Source organism: Ambystoma mexicanum, chromosome 4p (genome assembly GCF_040938575.1).
Source record: "Ambystoma mexicanum isolate Mex_15411 chromosome 4p, UKY_AmexF1_1, whole genome shotgun sequence".
Taxonomy (NCBI): domain Eukaryota; kingdom Metazoa; phylum Chordata; class Amphibia; order Caudata; family Ambystomatidae; genus Ambystoma; species Ambystoma mexicanum.
Window position 1 is genome coordinate 1,004,034,202 of NC_090927.1, and position 23,090 is coordinate 1,004,057,291.

The window sequence follows — 23,090 nt, forward strand, 5'->3', positions numbered from 1 at the left end:
TGTCCTGAGTCCCTATACAAAATACCAGAGACCGGTCAGAATGCTCTGGAGGAAGGTGATCACTTTTAGCGCAGCAGTCACTTGAAAGATGCAGGGCCATCCAGGGACTAGTGATCAAGTTATGAGTGGCCTTTGCATTGGAAAACGAGGACATTATTATAATGGTGGTTGCAGACATTTGGGTCTGTAAGGGTGGCACATAATGAGGAGACTGTAAAGACAGTGCAGTTGAAGGTGGTGTATCAGGAGTATTTCAGTGCATAGCTCTTTTAGAGAGAGCCTGGTATTGATCATTGATATACGCTGGTTTGAAGGGGGCTTTTTTGGCTTTACAAAGATAGACTGCTACATAAATAAAGAGGTTACATAAATAGGCTACATAAAGAGGCTACATAAATAAAGAGGTTAAGCCCCTTTAAAGGGTTTCATTCTGGGTAATGTATGCCGGGCAACTTGTGTGTAAAACAGTTTTCACTTTTGAGTGCTTCTAGAAAATCATTTCTTGACAGCAAAGGGAAGCGAAAAGTGGTGCTCTAGGTGAGAGTGACATTTGGACATAATCACTCTTTTTCTCTCTGGCAATGCTTTTCTTGGCAATCATTTTCAGCAAGAAAAGACCCTGAGATGAATGTCATCCATGATCAGAAATTGAACTGCAGCTATGTGTTGCCCTTTATTAAGATGGCCAACAGCCAAAGCATTTAGTGTGTGGCTGGCCCCATGCTTTCCTTTCCAGTTGAAAGTAGGTGCATTAGCTCAGCCTGGTGCCCTGCCGGGTTCTGCTAATCTGCCCTCCCACAATGAGATTACAGGTTGCAAGTAGAACCTCATTTCTTGTCGTGGCAGGTTAAATTGACCTCCCAGCATTGAGAATTGCTTCAGCTTTGTCCACATCACACAGTTGGCCAGTCCTCAGAATACTCCACTCGAACTATCCATAGCATGCTTCCTCCCATCCTTCCAGCTCATCCGCTGGAAAAACCACAGATTCTAAAGGTGGAGGACTGGCTCACGGACTGGGGGAAGCTGGCAATGATAGAGTGGGTGACACAGAGGGCAAAGGGTTGGGACTCACTATTTGAAGCATTCTGGAGTGACTTCCTGGACTGTTATGATGAATAAGATGCTTCAACCAGTGTTTGTGTCCTCCTTACCTAAACCTCTTGACATGCTGGTGAGGATCCCTTTTAGCTTCAAGTGCATACTAACTCGGACAGGCATTAGTGCTCTGCTGCATCTTGTTAATGTTGCTTGATTTACACGTTCCATGACTATCTGGCATGCAAATGTTTTTTCTTGCTATGTTGCACACTGTTTTAATAAAGTTTATCAAATGAGAGAAAAAAAGATGGCCAATGTCAAAATGCTCTGCATGGAGCAATTAGAAAAAAGGATTTCCTCCTACATTTATTATTTATAAACCTGCATTGCTAGGTTCATTCACAAAATATAAAGCATTTTGAATTTAAGAAATACATTAAATTACAAGATAGGTAGTGTCGCAGTTTTAAACATGTTTTTTACGCGATACAAATACTTCCATTTTGGGCTTTTTTGTTTTTTAAAAGGATGATCTAACACCATTTAAAACTATATATATTATTGTATTAATGTGATATAGTTTAATAAAAAAAACGACTTTTCACATACACATGCAGAATTTTAAACATAGAGCATTTCACCCATTTATTGCACAATTAAAAGTCTAAAAACAAAAATACTAAATTAATCACATACCAATTCATACATTATTTCGAAATGAATTCCAACTCTATCAGAATTTTTAGAACTTCTATTGACAAAAGAGCTTCGTGTCCTGATATAAAACTATATTAAAATAGTTATAAATGTACATAATCGGGGAATGAATGCAGGGATATAGTAATTACTTTAATGTGCTGTACAAAACAGTGTATATAGTGGCTGAAATGTGCATTCCAAGATGCCGCTGTTCCTCAAGTAGTTGCGGCAGACGAGTGTGGCAGGGCTACAGTGTGAGAGGGCGCTCTGCGAGCAACATGCAGTGAATCTTTTCATGGCAAAGGGTACATCGCTTGTTGGGACAAGATTGCAAATGCTAAGAAGTGCTCTGGCTACAATCCTGGTTTTACACGATGGATAGACGCTTATACATAGGTGGCGTACTGATGTCGATTAGAGGGATGGATCTGTACTTGGAAGGAAGATGATTGATTTGCATTCTTACGGTGGAGCCATCGAGAATGATATTTCTAAGAGTTAGTGTTTGAATTGGCCTCATACTGAAACCGGTAGATTGGAGATAGAAAGTACAGTTGGGTTTCATGCGCAAATTTTAAATTCCATAAATACTAGGTTTTTTAAAATCTGTTTAAATAGTCGAAACAGGAGGTTTCTGTTTCATTTTTGTGATTGCAGTTGGAAAGGCTCACAATAAAGTACACAATAACCATAACGTAACATAAAGCATGGCCATGCATGTTTCACACCGGCATAGCTGTGGCCTACTGTGGGTTAGGAAAGCTAACAAATGCAAATGGCTCACAGAGGCGTAGACACGGTAGGGCCTGAGCGGGCAAGGCCCACCCAAAATCTGTAAATGCCCACTCAGCAGCGTTGTGTGGTGGCATTTACAGATGTTAATGTCACTGCTGTGGGCTCAACTACATTAGCTTGAGACTCCACTTGTTAGGCAATCCTGGCTACGCCTCTGATGGCTCCTTCTGTTACTGTTTGTGGTTTGGTATATGATGTCGGCCATGATTTTCCTCAGCTGGACTCAAATACCTGAGGGCACATGCAGACAGAGTGTGGGGAGGAGTGGATTCTGTGCAAAATATGCAAATATTGCAGATAGTTCCTGAAAACAAATCAAATCGATTAGCTCTGACGTTTTTTTCTACTATTTTCGATTTCCAGTTTGGCACTATGTAAGTTGGTTTCGTTGCTATAGCGATTATTCGCTTGCCTGAAATTAATTGTGTTCAATAGCTGTCAATTTGCCCAAGAGAGTATTACTTTGACTACATACAAATGCGATTATGAACTAAAAAAGAAAGCATGTCCCTGGTGGATACTACAGTTCAGGCAGTTACTGAATATAAAGCCATGGGTTATTCATCAGGGTTAATAGTTGATATTCACACCTTGAAACACTTGTGTATAGGCATGTTATAAATGCCATTTCATATCATTGATTTTAAAATAAAATAATCTAATAATAATGCATCAATGTTGGACTGTCTAGTAGGGATACTGGTCTCCCTCTGGATCTCTTCTCTAAACATTCTGTGCGTTATAGAACACGGTTTGCTTCATCACATCTTCTATATAGCGTCTCTGTGATATATTCTGCATCCATATTCTTGTCCTTCTATACATAGTTTTAGGGATATAGCATCCAGCCCAAACCTACCTTCTAGGCACATTCTCAAGGATATCGCATCCCAGCCTACTTCTTGAGCTTCTTTGCACAGTTTCCAGAATGTAGTGCCCAGCTCAGTACTTGTCACCAAAGGCATACTGAAGGATAATCTGCACAGCTCAATCTCTCGGGGATATAGCTTTCAGCTTACAATGCCTTCAGGTTCTCTGACCCTACTTTAGCCAGCACCCAATAGCCTCACTCTCTTATCAGGTAAGCCCTTTGGGCCAGGCGTGGTCACACAGGTTTCTCTGCTCTCCCTGGCTCCTTATCTGGACTTGCAGGCTTACACTTTTGTTCAGACATCTCTGGTCCCAGCTCTCTCTGACTTCACAACTTTCTCAGTTTGCTCAATTCTCCCAGCTTTACCCGTTCCTCCACCTCTCATTGCTTTTTCCATTTTTTCAGATTTCAGGCCCTTCTTGATTTGTCCTCTGTCTAAGCTTTGTTAGGCCTCTCAGCTTTGTCAGCTGCCTGGAGCTCCTCAGCTTTGACAGCTTGTTCAGGTCCCTATGCCTTTTCAGCTTCCTGAGACCTCTGAACATGGCCAGCTAACTCTGATCTCTGGGATTATTTGTCTGCACTTTCTGTCACTTTCTCATAAGTACTTCCCTGGGTCTAGTTTCTCCAGCCTTTTATACATCGTTGTGAATTATTTTCATTGGTTCAGCCCCATAGAGCACTCCCTCTGGTTGGCTGTGTTCTCTTAATTTGGCCATATGGCTCATCTCTATGCTTACCACATTGCTTTGAGGCTTTTAATGAAACCAGCCATTTTGAAGTCCGACGTTGGTACTGCCTCCAAAGAGGACCTATGCACTGTCTGCTGTTGGGTTGCCACGGCTCAGCATTGCTGCCTTTAGGATCCTGTGCCCATAAACATGGGCGACTTGCCGGATGCAGCGATATGTGTTCTTGTTTCCCTGCTCAGCTAACAAAGATGCTAATATTCCACTTGTTGAGTTCGAGGACATATTCATTCTGTAAGGGGTCCAGCAGTGGTGACTGATTCTGCCCCTTTTCCTCAGACCTTGCATGGTTTTCTTCATTCCCAACACAGTCTAGGCCTGATGTCATTATGTCCATGAAAGAATGATAATGTGGATCAGCATGACTCAAGTAGCCTTTCGAATGGATTGTGTCCTCCCATGTATTCCTCACCTTATGATAATTATCTCTCCAGCTGCTTCTTACTTTTTTCTCGACTGCGGGCGTTCTGTGCTATCTCGTCGAGTTGATGTCCCTGGCAGGCTTCCGTTCGACTGTCGACGTCATCATCAGTTTAAGTAGCGCACGGAGAGCCAGTTGGCTTCAGATCCATTTTTCCGAGCTAACGCTTCGAGAGAATTACGGCATGCTCCCGTTCTTCTGTGAATCGATAGTTATTGTACGAAAATGTCTTCGTCAGCACCATCGATGCCTAAGTCGGGATTCAAGAAATGCCAAGATTGTGGATCAAAGATGTCGATCACCGACCCCCACCGCGTATGTCTGTGGTGCCTTGGTTCTGGGCATCGTACCTCGGACTGCGGCTCCTGTTAACCAATGACCGAAAAGGCTCTCATGGAGTGTAAAGGTAAATGGGCTTTGGATAGGTTGGCTTCATAGTCACTTTCGCAGAGTTAAAAAAAGATCAAGGAGTAGAGGGATTCCTCTCGACTTAAAACATCAAAACGTTCAAGATCAAGAAGTCGATCACGCCATTCTTGGTCGTCGTCTTTGAAGAAGGCCAAGAAACTGCATCATAGGTTGCCTTCGACCTCCAGTGATTCCTCGGCTGAGGTAATCAGGTGTCCAACGAAATCGGACTCCCTTGCAAAGTGGGATGCGTTTCGTACCGAGATGCTAAATATCTTCGAGAATACGGCCTCGACCCCCCAGACCTCCTCAAAAGAGAAGCAGAAAGCCCATGCCCCTGTCAATCAACAAAAAGACGACAAAGGGAAGTCGAAGACTAAATATTCAAAATTGAGCATTAAGCCGGTGCTACATCGCGAAAGATGTCGATCCGGCAAGAAATCGTTGAGGGCTTCGACGAGTCGGGAACCTAGCCCATAGAGGAGCATAAGAAACCGACAACGTCAACATCTTCGCTGACTCTGTCGGAGCTGTCAACGCCGATATCAACGCCGACTAAGGGGATCACGTCTTCGAGGTCATTGTCGACGACTACTTCGAAATTGTCGAAGCCAATGGTGGTACAGGAAAAGATTTTCAAATCTTTACCTAAAAAAAACTTTTTGATGTAATTATCAGCTATATATGAGGAAGATCATCCTTCTGATGATAAAACACCATCTTTTGGGCTAGGATTTGGCACCCCTAATGTGCCAGAAGAGCTAATCTCTGATGAGTCCAGATTAAGGGACTTATATGATGACCTTCAGTCAGCCCGTGTAGATACCACTCCTGAGTTAGAGTTTGGCAACCAGACCCAACTGAACATGCTGACTGCTCATATAAGAAGCTAATGAGTAAGGTAATTCGTTTTTAGGCTGGAGCAGGCCTACTCCTTCTTTTGAACAAGATGGTAGCACAGACAGGAACAAGGTCCCCAGAAGGATCTAATATTACCCTTCCACAGTGCATTACAGAAAAGGGTCTCAGCAAATTGGGAGACACCAGAAACTGCGGCTGCAGTAAATAAACACGTAGCCTAAAAATACAGACCATCAAGCAGTAACCCAGAGTTTCTAAATAAACACCCAACACCAGAATGTTTGGTGGTTCAGGCTGTTACGTCTACCAAGCAGTCAGCATACCCATCTATCCCTCCTGACAGGGATGATAAGAGAGTGGATGCATGGGCGAAAATGTTTTTTCCGGCTGGCAGTATGGCATTAAAATCGACTAATGTGACTTGTACTTTGTCAAGATTTAATATATTTGAAGCAGTCAAAGGACATTTCCTTTGGGCAAATCCAAATTGTTGTGTTTGGGATTGTAAGTAGAGATCAGTTGTCAGTACTGGTCTATACCGCTATCTTGACTGCTAGAGATAGGGAAGAATAGTTTGTGAAAAATTGTATTATCCTGTTTGTGCCATACTGGTTATGCTATATACAACTTCAAGGTGAGAGCCAAAGTAGTCCAATTACTGTTTTCATTTATACATGCATATTTTATTCCTTTTCAAGGTTTTCAATGTAAACTCTCTATACGTGTTTCATCCTCTTAGAGTCAGAGGGCTCATCAGGAGAGTATCTTTAAGAACTTATTTGTATGCTTCAAAGGTTATTATATTATCTTCGGTTAACAGAGATAAACAAAACAGCTTGTTTCTTGTACCATAGGGTGGGAGAGGGATTGTTGTCTGCAAGACTCATATTCTCGACTTGACCATCCCACAAAAAGAACTTGAAATAATGAGTTATGCAAATCTTGTTTGGTGGTAGATTGTTAAAATTCCCTGAAAAAGGTGACCTTTACTTTTTGACTGTTATGGAGTTGCATTGTTTCTGGTCTGGGTTAAGACTTCATTTTTCAGCATGCTTTGACTCTACTTGTCACCAAGATCCTTTCTTTTAAGCTCAGGTCTCATGATGTTTCTTATTCGACTTTGATAAGCATAAGATGTTTGGTCTTTTTAATCCAAAAGCTTCTTCTTTTGTAAGACTTCCTTTAAACATACATCTTTAATAGTAATTCCATAATGTCCTTGGATAAGACTGTGCTTGTCAACATGCATAATAGCACTTCTACTTTGATAAAACATTGTTTCCCAACATGCATTAGAATTGGATAACATTAAGTTTGTCTTGTGTTTTTTCCCCACATGCATTTAGACTTTGGTAAGATCCCTTTTCCCAAAATGCTTTCAAGGATCACTTTGATTTTTGGTCTTTGATATGGCTTTGTTACCCATTATGCATTCGAATTTGACAACTCTTTCCATCCATCCACTTTTAGACGTAATTTGGGGGATCCGACACCTTTACTCAGCATTCAGTGAATGTTAAAGGCTTGTCTTGTACCTTCTCATAGTATTATGCTGGGTTTGGACTCTGTGCTCCTGCATGCATCAGTGTTCTCACTCACCTAAGCACAGTTATACTTGTCCTGGGAATGTAACTTCCCAGTATTCAGTCAATGTTCAGGTCTCTTCATATGTCGCCCCTCTTTTCCTGTATTACACTTGACCTGGGGAACTGGACATCAGTACCCATCATTCAGGCAGCATTGAAGTCCATGTTTATGCTTCCCTTTGTGTTGTTCTACGTTTTGGATATGTACCCCAGCATACATTTCTCTTGGGAGTACCCAACTCCTGCTAATTCATGGTACTGTAACTTGTTCCTCCAGCTCGGCAACAGAATATGTTTTCTCTCTGAGCCTTTTCTTACCCTTTACTTCATCCTTCTCTGCCAGGTTGCCACACCCATTTCTCTTCCTGCCTCTCTCTTCCCCCATCATCTTTGACCACCTTAGCAACCCTCTCAGTTGTCCCTTACTGGTTCTTCCCTGATTTCTCCTGGCCTACTGTTGGTTGTGGCTTCTGTGGCCAACCAAATTGGGCAGTTAATATCTGGGGTCTGGTTCCCTCTCCTTCTCTTCTCTTCTCTCACAGCTCAGATAATTGTTCATGGGATTTCCTATCACAGACATAGTCTGGGATTCTGCTTGCGTTCGGAACCTCTCCCTTCAGCGAGCTCTCTTGAGTATCTTTGCTCCACGTCTGTAGGTGGCAAATGGAATCACCAGACACTCGCAACTCTTTTCTCTGTTGGCTTGGTTGCTAAAGTCTCCCAGCTCCCTATGCCTCGTTGTCTGTTCAGCGTGCGTAAAATGATTCAGGGCGGCATGATGGCTTTACTGACTCAACTGAACCGTTAAGAATGTTCCTGTAATTTTGCAACTTCTCTAATGGGTTGGGCTCCTCAAGACACATGAAGGAATTGAAATTACCATGCAGCTGCCTTTCTGGTGGCTTCTCTCCACGAGGCATCTTTCGAGGTAGTACTCCAAGTAATTAACTGTTGGTTTGAAGAGCCTTCCTGCATCTGTGCAGTTTCGAGCTGAGAAAAAAGGTGCCCAAAAGATACAGGGTTCTGCCTTTTGTTAATCTATAAGCCTGTCCACGTCCCCGCTGGTAGTACTCACTTTGGTAAGTGGTGCTGCACCTTACTTTGCCCTTCAACTCTTGCTGCATAGTCAGTGCCTTGCTGAGATCTTTTCATTTAGAGAGTTCTGCGCTCAACAGTGCTTCCTACCCACTCTATAAATGCTTCCTAATCCCTCCCTGTTAGTTAAATAAATGTCCATACATCTATGCAGTCTGACCGCCTCTACCTCAAAGTATCAAATGACCGTGATGAAATGACATCAAAAAGACAGATCTAGCAGGTTATGTTCTTTAAATGTGTTTTTTCTTTATTGTTGACATTACATAAATATGTTGGATTAGTTTCCCAGTGGTTTTGCATACTTTTCCATACGCCTTCACAAGATGGGCAGTCCGGCAGAGGCTTTGCTCTAAATTTCTTTATCCCTTCTTAGAACTGTCAGTCTCTCAGAGGTTTGTCATAGTTCTTTAAATTCCTTCTCGGTAATGCCATTCACTCATATACTCTGTCATCCACCTCTGTATTCCTTCTCCGGATGGGCAGATTATGAGGCTTTGTCTTCAACATCTCTACTCCTGCTCAGGACTGGTAGTCTCGCAAAAGATTATAGGCCTGTTCACTCAGCCTTAACTGGACCCAAGTGATAATTGAAGCAACAGCCATTCCCAACCCTCCAACAATTTGGATCCACAGGTGCAGACCCTCACAAAGTCACCCCCAATGTGAGGACGGCACGCACTATATAAGCCAAATAGCTCAGTCAGAGGGTGTGAATTGTTTGAGGCGTTTGGAGCACAATACAAGGACCATGGAGGAGTGTAGGCTTTTGAAGGAGGTAAGAGACTGGCTTGGGAGTTAGCATCAAGAGTAAGTGGTGAAGAACTGGAAGAGGTGGTTATAGTAGTAGGAGTGTGTTAACAGGATGAGGGGGTGACCCCAAGATGGGGTGATAACCACTGTAGGTGGTAGTAGCACAACATCAGAAGAAGGGAGGAGTGAGAAGGCAGGTTGCCCAAGACAGGGTGAGAAGGTGGGAGGAAGCACAAGACCCAGCAAGGCCTCTCTGAGCACCAAGTCTTTTAGAGGAAAGGGTGCCCAAGTGTGCAAACCTGAAGGTGGAAAGGGGCCCTGGAGAGTAGAGAGTCCTAGTGTGGACTTCTGACTCCAAACCCTCGATAAGCTCATGTTGTACATACAGTTGGGGTAGGAGACTCAGATATCTATGAATGATGGATTTCAAGGAACTGACTTGGAATTGGACTTGTGGGCTATTGGTGTAAGATAGCTGTGGAATTGGGACCCAGGAAAGCCTGCACCTAGATGGGTAACGAAGAGCGGCAGCCACACTGAGACAAGAGAACTAGACAACCTTGGGTGGGACATTGCTTTGTTTCCGTATTGAGCGCAGGCTAATCGGCATCTGACAACAGTTTCAAGGCACTATATACAGAAACAAACATGCAAGCAGAATAATTTAACAAGTAAACTACAAAAATCAGAATATACAATACAAAATATTAAACAATGTCTGACGGAAGCATTTGTTTATCTGACATTTGTGTTCTTCCTTCTGCCCTATAGAATTTAACAGCAAAAGCCTAATTTACTGAGTGCTGTCGTTTGTGTGTCCCACATTATCATCATATCAGGATTTGAAAAGGCCTCAAAGAGCCTTCTCCTGCCTCATCTCATGCCTTTGCTAGATTTTACAAAGGTTTCATCGCCTCATCATATAACGTTTCAGTTCCCTGCCCCGTTTCATTTTAACTTCGGCTGATACATTTTAGTGACATTGGCTCCTCTGCATCACAACATATAATTTCCCCAAACTGTGTGGTCCTGCAATTTCCTTATCATTGTTCTCTGCCCTGTAGTAATGGTCATCACTTTTTATAATTCTGCCCCTGCTACAGATTGGCTGGGCCTTCTGCTCTACTTTATTGGGATCATTATTGATTTTTTTACTTTTTCATTCAGGCTCCTTCCTAGGGCTCTTAGCTGCTGTTCCCCTGTAACCATATGTGTTTAATTGAGCCTATAAAACCCTAGCTAGCTGTCAAGAGGTGGCAAACCACTGAGACAGTGAATCAAAGAGACCTGTGACGGGGCAGCGATGAACGGCAGAACAAGGGCTCCCACAGCTCCCGAAGAGATGGACTGAAGACACTCCCAAGTACAGCAGGAAGGTGCCCCCTCCTCAAAGACCCACCTCACGCCCACATAAGCAAACCAATGGTCCTGAAAAGAAAGACAGAACGGTGGAAAGCTGCCGCTTCCACGGCAGAATCCACGCAAGCAAGCCCCATGCGACTCAACATGGGGAGCCGGGATAGACCCACTACTCCCTCCTGTCTCTTGCCAAACCCAGCAGTAGAGCAGTAGAGGTGCATCAGCAGGAACCAGCACACAACAAGGAATTCCAGCAGGAGAGCAGAGTTTCCAGAGCTGAGACACAGAAAAGGAAGCCCCACATCCCTCCACAGGCCGACTGACGAACCACATTAGAGGCCATTATTGCTACAGCTAGCCTCTGGGGCAACAGTTTACCACTGGTCAAGGGGGTGGGGTTAGAACCACCAGGGACCAATGCACATCCTAGGGAAAGGGGGAAACCAGGATAAAAGGAGAAACCACTCCAGTGTTGGCTAGACCCTTCAGATTAGCAGTAAGAGACAGAGGGCCTACATCTGAGCCTACTGAGCCTCACACTGCATAAGACAGGGTAGACCCCCCTTTCATCCTGTCACGAGCCACGCAAAACACCGCCCACCTCCCAACGCATAACACTGCCCGCCTCCCAGCGACACCCTACCTGCGGCGGTGGTCCTTCCCGGCCGCTCCCCTTCAGAGGCCGTGGCGCCAGGCTCCCCGTATGGGGGAGGCGGCGCACGGCGTCGTGGAAACTGTGGCTGCGGTGGCGCTGGGGTGGATCGGTCTTCACCACCCCGGCTTCCTGGTCACGTGGGCAACGCCCACGTGTTGCTGAAGGAGCGGCCCACCCAGGCAATCCTTTTGCCGCTTCCCGGTTGCAAGGGTCACGTGATACGCAACGCCACTCATGTGACCCAGTGAGGAAGCGATCACGTGACCCAAGCACCGGCTCAAAAGTACACTGAAGCCGAGCTTCCGCGCTTCTCAGCTGTTTTCAGCATTGCGAGTGGCGTTGTGTTTATCCTGGATCCTGACCTTCCGGCTTTTGAACCCTGGCTTCTGGTGATTTTGGACTGTCTTGCCTGCTCCTTGGATTTGGTTGCCCGGACTTTGCCTTGTGGATTTTGGACTTTCTGGCTTGCATCATTGGACCTGCTTCTTACAGATTTCGGACTTGGCTTTTGGAACTTTCGAGTTTTGCCTTCCTCGGATCTTGGACACTTTGGCTCTGGAACTCCCCTTTGGCTCAAGGTTGTTTTGGACTTCGGCTCAACACCACGTCAAGCCCCAAGTGAGGGGTTCTGACCCCCAGCGCCCCCGGCTGTCTCCCCATCCTGGTTCTTCTCCCATGCTAGGTAGGTCCCACCCCATTTTCTTGATTATTGGTCATTCACAGGTTACTGCCTTATACTCACACTCACCTGCTTTTCCCATGCAGCACCTGGTACCCGTGTTCCTGACCCTTTACACCTGTGGCCTCAATAACTGGTGAGGGAGTATATTATTCTCTCCTTCACTGGTGCTTGGGGACAGAGGTACCCATAGACATCGCAGAGGTTTCGTTGTGACACATCCACATGTTACCATCCCTATACAAGAGCAGAAAGCTACCTGAACTGTGTTGTCAGGCCTACTGATCCCTAATAAACCCTTTGTGTTCACTACTTCAAGATCACTGGTGGTTTTTAAGATCACAGTGGCCATTTTGAAGCCCTAGTTGCAGCCTGTTTTCACCTCTCTCTCTGCCATTCATTCCACTTTGTCATGTTTGCATCCTGGCATCCTCTGCTCCTCTGCACAAGTTAGTCTGTCAAGTGAATGAACACACCTGCATCTGGTGGAACATCGTACTTTGGCCATGCCAAAAACGGATTCTACAAACCAGTATCCCGCATCACAACAGTGTCACTCAGTATCCAAATGCACCTGCACTGCTAACTTGTGTACATTTCTATGTTTTTAGTTTCCTATGAAATTGTCCTCACACAACATAATCCCACTGGTTCTCCCGCCTTCACCCTTAAAAACACTCCTGCTATAATGCACCAAATGCGATCACCATAATGCCTGTTTTTACCATCATCCTCACCCTTGTCGAATGATTTGGACTAGGGGTAATTCTTCATGTTTAAATCTGTTCTCCACTCCCTACAACGCGGCCACCTTTCTGCACATAATTCCCATTTGATTCAAAAGAAATGTATTGATAGACACTCTGACAGTGGCAGGGAATTGCCAGCATTTTCAAATTTGATTTTATCACAAAGCACCTTTCGGCCCTTTTAGTGCTTATTCTGAACTGTTCTCACTAAGTATTGTGACAAGACCAGTACACTGGCATTGCCAAGAAGGGGAAGGAACCCCTCTTAGCTGGGGGTAGGAGGCCTACCAGGGAGAACTCGAGTGCCAGTCCCACCCCTGAGGAAGACGTTTAAAGTTGAGAGAACCCCAATTCCTGATATCCTGTTTATGTGCTGTCTACAACTAACTCAACCCATAGCTATCATTAAAAGATGATTGCTAGTATTTTTCTCTTAATTTCATAGAAATTTTAGTGGAACCAGCAGCCCAGCGCAACATCAGAGGCAGGGTCCCCAGCCAGGGCCCTGCACAGTGGAAACCAAAGGTCATTCACCCATACCAGTACCCTGCTACCTGAAGAGAACAAATCAGGGAAAAAGGGGGAAGCTGTAGCACCAAGGCAGACCAATGCCGCAAACCCCTATGAGCCGCAGCTAGAGACAGCGAACATCCATGGGAAGCTGTGGTAATATATGGCAGACGGTGGAGCTGCGCAGTATTGGCAGGTATGCTCAAGGTCTATAAAAAACCCTAGACAACAAGGGGCAAAAAAGGGAACACTCCCCTCACCCCCTCATGAGCCTTATCACGGGGCCGTTCAACAAGACCATAATTCATTGTCTCTTGTTTTACTGCCACTGCTGTTTGTCCGCGGTTAGGCTCTGCAGAAGAAGAGGGCAGGGCTTCGTCCCTTACATATTAAATGGGTTGTATTCAAACCATCCCAGGGAGGGAAGACAGGGCCATATTGATCAGCACAAGAAAACCAATACAGAGAGAGGGTTGGTTATACAAATTATCAGCAGGTGTTGGTAAGTGTGGATTGTTTGGGTGAGCCCATTGGAGGTGGAGGTAGTGGACTAAGATACTAGCCAGAGGGTGGAAGGAGTGGTAGAGTGTGGAGGCGGTATTCTGGAGAAGGTGAGGTTTTGGTTACTGAGTGAAACTTGTACTGCTGTGTGAGTGTGCGTGTTGGATGGCAAGTATAGTTTGTGTAATTAGTGAGTGAGAAGGGTGTGTTACTGAGTAAAAGGATGGTGTCTGAGTAGTGTGGAGAAGGGAGTTGTAGTGTGAAGAAAGGAGTAGTAGCGTTAGTGTGCAGGCGGAGGGAGTAGCAGTGGAACGGAGGAATGGAGAAACATCAAAGGGTGGAGGCAAGGCATAAGAGTGAGAGATTGCAGGAACAGTAGAGTAGACAGGGTGAGCGGTGTTGGAGGAGGTGTGGAGCAAAAGATCAGGAGAGGGAGAGGAGATAGTGAGCATGGTAGAAATAAGACCAAATCCCTATAGAACACTCAAAACTGGATAGCGTGAGATGGCCATGGGCCCATTCTGATTACAATAAAAACCCTTGAACCAGCTCTGAGGCTTGGGGGTAATTCTTAATTCTTGAACCATCTGTGACCGTATCTTAGCCAATCCTGCTCTTCCTCTACTTCTTAGACTCCTTCTCCAGTTTACAATTCTTTGACTTAGTGGCCACACTCAAATTGCCTCCCAGATTCTCCCGGCTCCACATGCATGGACGCTGCCTTTACCTGATCTTCCCTAGAGATGCTAACACCACCTTCATGACAAACATAACCTTTCCCCAGATGGATCAATATATATATAGTTTAGACACTTCATAGTGAAGATTGACCCTTTTGATACCGCAAACTCGAGGTTTTCTGTCTGCACGTTCAGGTTAGGAAGCTCTCGTTCTTGATCTTTCCGAGTACGATATTTTGCCAGAAGGTTGACCATATACCATGCTTATTATGATTATTGGCCAAAGTGTTTGAAGTTACCTTTAAAATTGCAACAGTTTGCACACAAATCCAGTAAAATAATCTCAAAGATTGTCACAAGACTCATCCGCCTCATGTATTTAATTGTTTTAAACATTTGCTTTGTTTTACTTGTTTACTTTAAATTTAAATTGGGCAAGGGCTGCCCAACAAAATGTTTTTTTATTTTGTTTGTGCCCCAGACCTTGAAACTGAAATATAATACTGTCACTTTACAATGTGTTTGATGCTCAGAGATGACGTTAGAAGACCTATCCCGTTTTATGGTTACACATTTTAAATTGGTATTATCAAGCCTTGACGACTATCCCTTCCAAAAGAAATAAGTAGCCAGCATTTATCAATTTTCATTACCAGTAGCGAAGGACTATCAACCTAACAAAGGAGTAATGATGAATTATGTTTGATAGGACCTGCTGCATATCTTCCACATTTATATCACTGTAAATAATATATATTATATCCCTTGGGTGTGACGTGGTACTCTCCCCATTGGCCAATTTCCAGGCAATGGGAGCCGCTATGGCTCAGAAAATCATTATAGTCTGGAAATTGGCCAGCGAGGGTAGCCTCACCATTCCCCCGGGGTATCTGCGCTGTCGGCACTGTTCTGAGCTCAATGTTCCCTCTCATCACTGGAGCACCACGCTAACAGCCATGCTGCCATCGCCAAATGGCTCTCATCGCAGGGCTTCCTCATTTCAGGGGAGCGCCACATTGACAGCCATGCCGCCAGCACTTCATGGCTCTCAGAGCGGCTCTCCTTCTCATCACAGGATCGCCCTGCTAACAGTTCCACATGTTTCACCTGCATTAACCAGAAACAACCGCCTATTCTCTCTAGAAAGCATACTCCCTTTGACCCAACCCATCATTCAGCAACAGCTGCCTTTGGACCTAGATCCTGCCGCCATGGTAGAACTTTATAATCAGACCCTACTAGCAGCCATAGACCAATAAGCACCTCTCAAACTTAGGAAAGCCAAACCGGCAGCACATCTCAAAAAACGTTTTACTCCTGAACTGAAAACAGTATGCGAAACTAAAATAAATGCAGAAGCGTCATGGAAAAAAAAATCGCCTCTAAATAAGGACAAATTTATAAGCACCTTCACCACTTATAAAACAGCTATCCTAGAAATGTAAAGGGAAAACTATAACAATAGAATTTCCAACGCCAAATCCAATAATAAGGAGCTTTTCTCAATCCTTAAGGAACTAGAATCTCCTATTCTGACTCTTGCAAAAAAGATGCCCTCTGGTGCACTAACATCCAAAAGGCTCTTCTCAATAAAATTACACTACTCCAAACCAAAATTGAAGCAAAAAGGGCCAGCATCGCGCTTCCTACCAAAACGAATAGCCCCATTTCTCTGCATTCTAAGCAAAGCTCAAAATCTGACTCGCCTACCACTTCAAATACAGCCTTCAAATGTATGCCTTTCTCCCCACTTGAGGTTGAATCTATCATCAGAAGCCTGAAACCTTCCAGGTGTCACAGCGATATATGCCCAGCTGCCATCATAAAAGAAGGTGCAAAAGAATTGACACCTTTTATTACATCCTTTATAAACGCATCCTTTGCCTCATGTGCAGTCCCTAAAAATCTCAGACGCCTGGGTCATGCTGCTCATCAAAAAGCCAAATCTTGACCCGAATACCCCAACCAACTTCAGACCAATCACCACGCTGCCCTTTCTTCTAAAAATTTTAGACAAGGCCGCATATATCCAAATCCAAAATCACCTTGAAGCAAACAACCTCCTGGGCCCCAGACAGACCAAGTCATGGGACAGAAACAGCCCTCTTGGACCTGAAAATCCAAATGGATGAGGCGAGGGACAACGGTAAACCGGCACTCCTCTTTTGGTCTTATCGGCAGCATTCGATCTAGTCGACCATAACATCCTAACTAACCATCTAACTTTAGCTGCCTCATTTTCTAGCCAAGTGGCAGCCTGGGTCAACTCCTTCCTGGAGGACAGATCCATGAGGGTCTTCTCCCCTACTGCTTCAGCCATACCCTCATCCATCACCTGCAGAGTCCCTCAAGGCTCTTGTGTAGCACCCATGCTCTATAACCTATACACAAAGCTATTGTTTGACCATCTAGATGAGCTAGGCATATCATACACGAACTACGCAGACGATACGCAGATTCTCATCACTCTAGCTGGCAAATACCAATCTGACACTACTCTTGCCAACGAAATGTACAGCAAAATACAGGGATGGATGGCCAACCACGGCCTCTGTCTCAACGACAAAACCAAAATCCTCCTCATGGGTCCTAATCTAAGACTCAGCAAACTAGGCCCCAAATATTCCTCATTCTCTTTTGATGGCAATCTTATCAAAGTAGACAAGGTAGCGAAAACTGTAGGTTTCTACCTAGACTCTGCTTTAAACCTCCAAAGACAAATCAATGCTACTGCCTCATCCACAGCTTATACCTCTAAATTGATTAATGCCTGTCGACCTTTTCTTAACTCCCAACAGCTGCCTCACCCTAGCCAAAGCCCTCATAATGTCCAAATTGGACTACTGCAATACTCTCTATTTGGGCACTAGTCAAAAGAATCTTCACAAACTTCAATTATTGCAAAACAATGCTCTCAGGGCCGCACTCAACATTCCGCGCCCCAGCCACATCACACAAACCAGACAAAACGCCAATTGGCTTCCGATCCAAGACAGGATCACCTTCCGAACACTCATGATTACCCACAAAGGCCTCAATAACTCAGCGCCCAAATATCTAATGAATAAATGCTCTAGGAGAGAATCCACGAGGCCTACCAGATCCACTTATTCTCACTGCCTAAACATTCCCTCCTTTAAACTAAACAAAGCAGGGGGCTCTAGTTTCCCTATGCTAGCAGCCAAAACCTGGAACAAACTCCCACTTGCTCTAAAAACTGACACTGTGTTCCTCTCTTTTCGGAACAAAATAAAATGTTGGTTACTCCTGCAACCAAACTAAATAAACAAAAATATCCAATCTGACCTATCGTGTTCTCTAGACCTTCGTCTCTCACTCGACTATGCCCAGAGCCTTGGGTAGGTCCCACTCTTAGGCTACTGGCTATACTTAGCCAGCAGCAGTGCTACTAGTTCTCATCCTGATCCAAAAGAGATTGTACATTCTGTAAACTTCCAATTTTGTGTATATATTCGTATATATTATTGACTTGTATATTCTACTGCAAAATTCAATGTACCCTGTATTCTTTACTGCATACCTCTTTTACTGTATATAACTATGTAACATGTACTTCAAGAAAAGCGCGCAGATACCCCCGGGCTTTGTGCGCTATACAAGCAAATAAAACAAACAAACAAACGGCCATGCTGCAAGCACCGAATGGCTCTCAGCATTGCACTTCCTTGCTTCATGGGGGCGCCGCGCTGACAACCATGCTATCAGCGCCGCTCTCGTCACCCGGGCTGCACCTGGCAGATGTGGCCCGTGCACCGAAATAAACTAGCCCCACTCACAGAGGCGTAGCCAGGATTGTCTAACTAGCGGGGCCTGAAGCTAATATAGTTGGGCCCACCACAGTGAAATTAACACCTGTAAATGCCCACACAGTGCTTCAGAGTGGGCATTTACAGATGTTGGGTGGCCCTTTGCCCACACAGGCCTTACTCTGTCTACGCCTCTGCCCACTCCTCACCTTGAAGCGTGGGGAGCGGAGTCGTCCCTGCAAGTGCCACTTATCTCATCGCCTGGAACTTACCTGACAGAAGCATCCCAGGCACAGAAATTACTTGCCCCTACTCCTTACCTTGTTCGGATGGGGGTGACCATCCGCCCCTCTTTGTTTGCAGTCTTTGTTGGGCTGCACCTTGCAGGCGTGGCTTTCTCGTTTGTAAGCCCCGCCCCTCCCTCCTCATCACCTTTGTACCTTGTTGCTGGAACTAGATTGTTCCCGGCAGCCACTCCAGGCAGATTGCATTTTTTTTTAAATAAAGGGACATAATAGCTTTATAGACCACGGGTTGTACCTAGAGTTATGGGCCTGTAAACCTTGTGAAACACCCAAGCTTAGGCATTTAACTCGGTCTTCAGGGCCCATACCTCGCGGTTCGGCCCTCGGACTAGGTCGTTATAGCTTAATTGCTGCTATCCAATGCAGAACTCCAGGAAGACGCTGTGAGAAGGAATTTAACTTACAGGCCACCTTAGTAATCCATGTTTCTGGTTTGGTGGTAATCCATGTTTCTGGTTTGGTGGCACACCCCAATGGGAAGTCAAGGTCCGAAATCTGAGGAATGGCTATCATGTGTATAATAATGACTGATCAAGCGGAATAGTGCTCACCTCTGTTACTTGTGGTCCTCCTGTGCTGTTCGCTCTCTGCACACCTTTCTCTGGCTCTCTTCTCTGTTCTCAGTGATCCTCCTCTGCTTTGTCCATCTACATCTTCCCTTTGCTGCTTCATTGGTTTGTGGCCGTCTTTCACCTCTAGCTATTCCTCCTGTTGCAGTTGCTGATATGTCTTCCTTGGCTGCTCTCTCTGTTTTCATCATTCGCCCTTCTATTGGTGACTAAAATGTAGATGTTTTGCCTTTCATAATCTGATGATAGCTGTTGAGTTAAGTGCTCCCCTCTGACATTGATACTGTAGATTTCACCAAATCCAATTTCACCTACTCAGAAATCTTTTAATATTTTTTTCTTCAAATTGGTTAGGTATGTGGGTACATTTTTTTTTTTAAACCAAGTTTATTTTTGGATCGAAGGCATACAGGTAAATACAACATAACATTTGCCATCAATTATTATTTAGTTTCTGCGTCTTACTTGTGTTCATACCCTACAGTTTGTAGATGTTCGCTTTGCCTTCAAAGATTTTCAGTTTTCTATTTCCCCCCTCCGCTCTCCCCTTCCCTCTATCCCCCCCTAATATCCCCCCCACAACTTTAACCACTATATTACACTATGGAGTTCAGTAGATTTAGGATCTTATCTTGACATATGAGTCCCGGCGTCTTTACGTCTGGTAGGTCTCAGATGACATGCGTGTTCCGGATTAGGCAAGGTTTGAAGAATTGGGCTTCTCTGTCCCGCACCTGTCCATGGAATGGGTCCCAGATAGTTAAACATTTTAGATATTTTCCAGTACTGAGAGCACATATCTTCTTCAAAGCCATTACTACCCAGACCTTGATCCACCACCATGCTGAGATCGGGCCCTCTTTGTTTTTCCAGTTTTGTGCAAGGGTCATTCTTGCTGCTGATAACATGTGAGTAATGAGCCTGGCTGTTGTTCCTGACATTGCGTATTTACCTTCTATGGGGACTCCTAGGAGAATTGTTTTTGGGGATCTCAGTAGTTCTCACCCAGAAATGTCCTTTATGTGGCTTAGTATTTCCTTCCAATAGGCCACGGCTTTGGGGCATGTCCACCACATATGGAATAGGTCTCTCTTCTCACCGCAGTTCCTCCAGCAGTTTGGTGAGTATGACTTTGTTATTTTATGAATGCGGTTCGGGGACATATACCATCTGAGACATAGTTTGTAAGATGATTCCTTTATCGTAGTGCATCTGGAGGTGCAATGTGCACATGCCCATATTTGGTCCCATTCTCCTCTGTTAGTGGCTCTTGCATGTCTCTTTCCCAGTTCATTTTGTATGTGAGATTGTCGGTCAGTTGATCGTTGGAGAGCAGTCTGTAGAGTCTGGTGACCCCCTTTGCCGTGTTGCCTTCCTGCAGAGACCGTTCTAGGCCTGATGGCATTCTCGTGCCCGCTCTCTTCACCGTTGGGTGGCTTATCCAGTGCCTTATTTGCATATCTACGTGGGTACCTTTTAAAACATAGATCCGGGTTGGGTTAAAGTAATAGGATAAGGTAGGACAAGTGGGGGGACGCAGCAGTCCCCTCGCCCACAGCACAATAAATAAAAATCTAAGAAAAAAAATCCAAGGTTTTTCTTTAGGTGAAGTGGATTCTGTGAAAACGCGGACATCCCTCTGACATAGAGTCAGCCTGCACTCTGCAAATTGGATTCCCATATACAGTTGAAAAACATTACATTTGAGCAATAATAACCATGCTTAGCAGGAGAAATCTGGCCTGAAGTTTTATATGAAAACCAAAACCTCATGTTAACTGTGAGCCACAGCGCATGTGTTCAAACTGTAGCCTGTAGCCTGCCATATGTTAGCTCTCCATTTCTTAGTGTTACATTGTGTCTGCTAGCTCAGCAGCGTTACTTGTATTGTTGCACCCGGTTTGTTTTCTGTGTGTAGAATTTCCTGGATGGCTTGAACGGTGCCGTATTTGTACTCCTTATCAGAGTTTGTGGGCACCGTGGTGGTTTGTATGTGGGTTACTCTGTAAAGAAATGGGTAGTTAATAACACAGGCAAAAGTAGGAAAGGTGATTTGTGACGTCACAAGCACTCCTGCAGAGAGGCTTTTGTGCACACCAACTGCCCACACCCCACTGTACCTCCCCTCCCATCAGAATGCAGGCACGAAACCATTCAGTGACTAATGGCCCATCATTAGCAGTTTCGTGGGCTACATTCTGATGGGAGGGGCTGCGAGCTGCTCTGCACACTATGGAGATTGCTGCGCAGGAACACCTGAGAAGTGACTGGTGATCATGTTCATACCGATGCCATAATGCATACCATGATCACTGCTAGCTTTGAGACAAAAGAAGAGTATTTGCCATGTGTGATATGCAGACATTTGCTTCTGTGAGTGTCACAAATAAACCACAAACGGAGAACACGGTCACTGCTCGCCTTAGGTAGGGGGGCCACAAGGGGGCGGCACAGGATTTCACAGGGTGGGGGGGGGGCACTGGCCCCCAACAACCCCGGCGACGCCACTGGATATTCAGAGATTTATAGGCAGTACTTCTCAGTGCAGCTGTTATACATGATACCACTTTAGATTATGTTATGGTTGCAACTGGCAAGGAGAGATGGAGGGGCACCCATTGCGGGTTTCTTTGTGGATTCCAGTTCAGAACTAAGGTTAGAGTAGCCCTGAACTGGAATCGAGCAAAAATGTTGTCCCTGTATCCTGGGGAAATCTGAAGAGCATTCCCGGGCTGCCACACATGCACTGATAGACTCTGTCATGTGGGCGGTTGTCCTGTCCCAGAGCCGAACTTCCAAGCTCGAAAGCGCAGTGGCATTGTTTGCCTTATTATTCATATGCATTTAAGCAAATAACGGAGACATGGGGGCGAGTGATCTCGCTTGCCAACGGGTGTATCAAATGCCCCCTCTCTTTGATTCAGCTGAGAATTTAAAATGGAGTGCGAGTAACTTAAGATGGCTGCAGACACAGCTGTGTGAGGGAAATTGGCAGTGGCTATGGTATTTGGCATGTCCCTTAAGAAGAGACAATGGTGGATGGTGATGATAGTGAAGGAAAATGCATGATCCCATCATGAGTAGTTTCAGACAGCATGCAGCTTTATTCACCCCATCTTTTGTTCTTTCTTTCTTTAAGTCTTGATGGTACAGTTGCAAAGCCCAGAGAAGATTGTTTTCGTTTGTTTGACATTTCTCTGCATTCTGGTACTCCTAGGGTTCCATTCATGGTGGCAAAAAAATAAAGCTACAGTCTGTTTGCTGACTGTTACTAAACGTGTTATATTATACGTTGTTGGGTTGGTTTATCCTGTTATTTGTGTATATTTCATGTAAAAGTGGAGCGTTAGTTTAGCCTTGCGTTTTTTACAAGCTTATTTTTCGGTACTTGACCTCTAGCCCTGCCCTGCCCACTGCCCCAACCCCATCATTTTGACCACTCCCATTCTATGAACCCTACAGGAGGTGGGATTTGTTCAATTTTCTTCACTGGTAGATCCAATCAATGCTTGGCGCTAGGGAGATACAGATATCATTGCCACTGAATCTTTGACCATATGTAGACGCAGTAATGCTGATTAGTAGAAGAGGAGCAGAAGGCAGAATGTCAAAGCTAGTTCTGTCCTTGCCTTGGGCACCTCCTGAAGGAATCGCCTCCTGCTGCAAGTGACTGGAGGTTTCCCTCTCCATACACATGTTCTTTAGTGCTTGCCTTCTCTGGGGTCCTCCTGTTTAGGTATCATAGGAAGGTGTGTCTGTGAATAGTGCATGCCCTTATTCTGCAGCCTCTTACACAGAACATCGACGGCATCCCCTAGAAAGCTTGGACCTGCTCTGAATAGTAACAAATACCATTGTTCATGAATGGCCCAACGCGGAAGCAAAAGCAAGGTTTGTTTAAGTAGTTTCAGTGGCATGTGCCACTATATAAAACACCATATTTTTCATACGTTACCCTAGCTCTCCGTCCATCGGCTGCGTTAGGCAGTCACTTTCCCAAATTCCTGAAGGTTTCGGGTTGTGATTGATGTACATAACGC

At 44.8% G+C, this 23,090-nt stretch overlaps 1 protein-coding gene across 1 annotated transcript in view; it reads left to right on the forward strand.

Moving 5' to 3' along the window:
- The window catches only part of PREP (prolyl endopeptidase), a 1,557,310-nt gene that overhangs the window by 1,364,078 nt on the left and 170,142 nt on the right, over positions 1–23,090 (forward strand). The gene's annotated exons all lie outside the window — the stretch shown is intronic.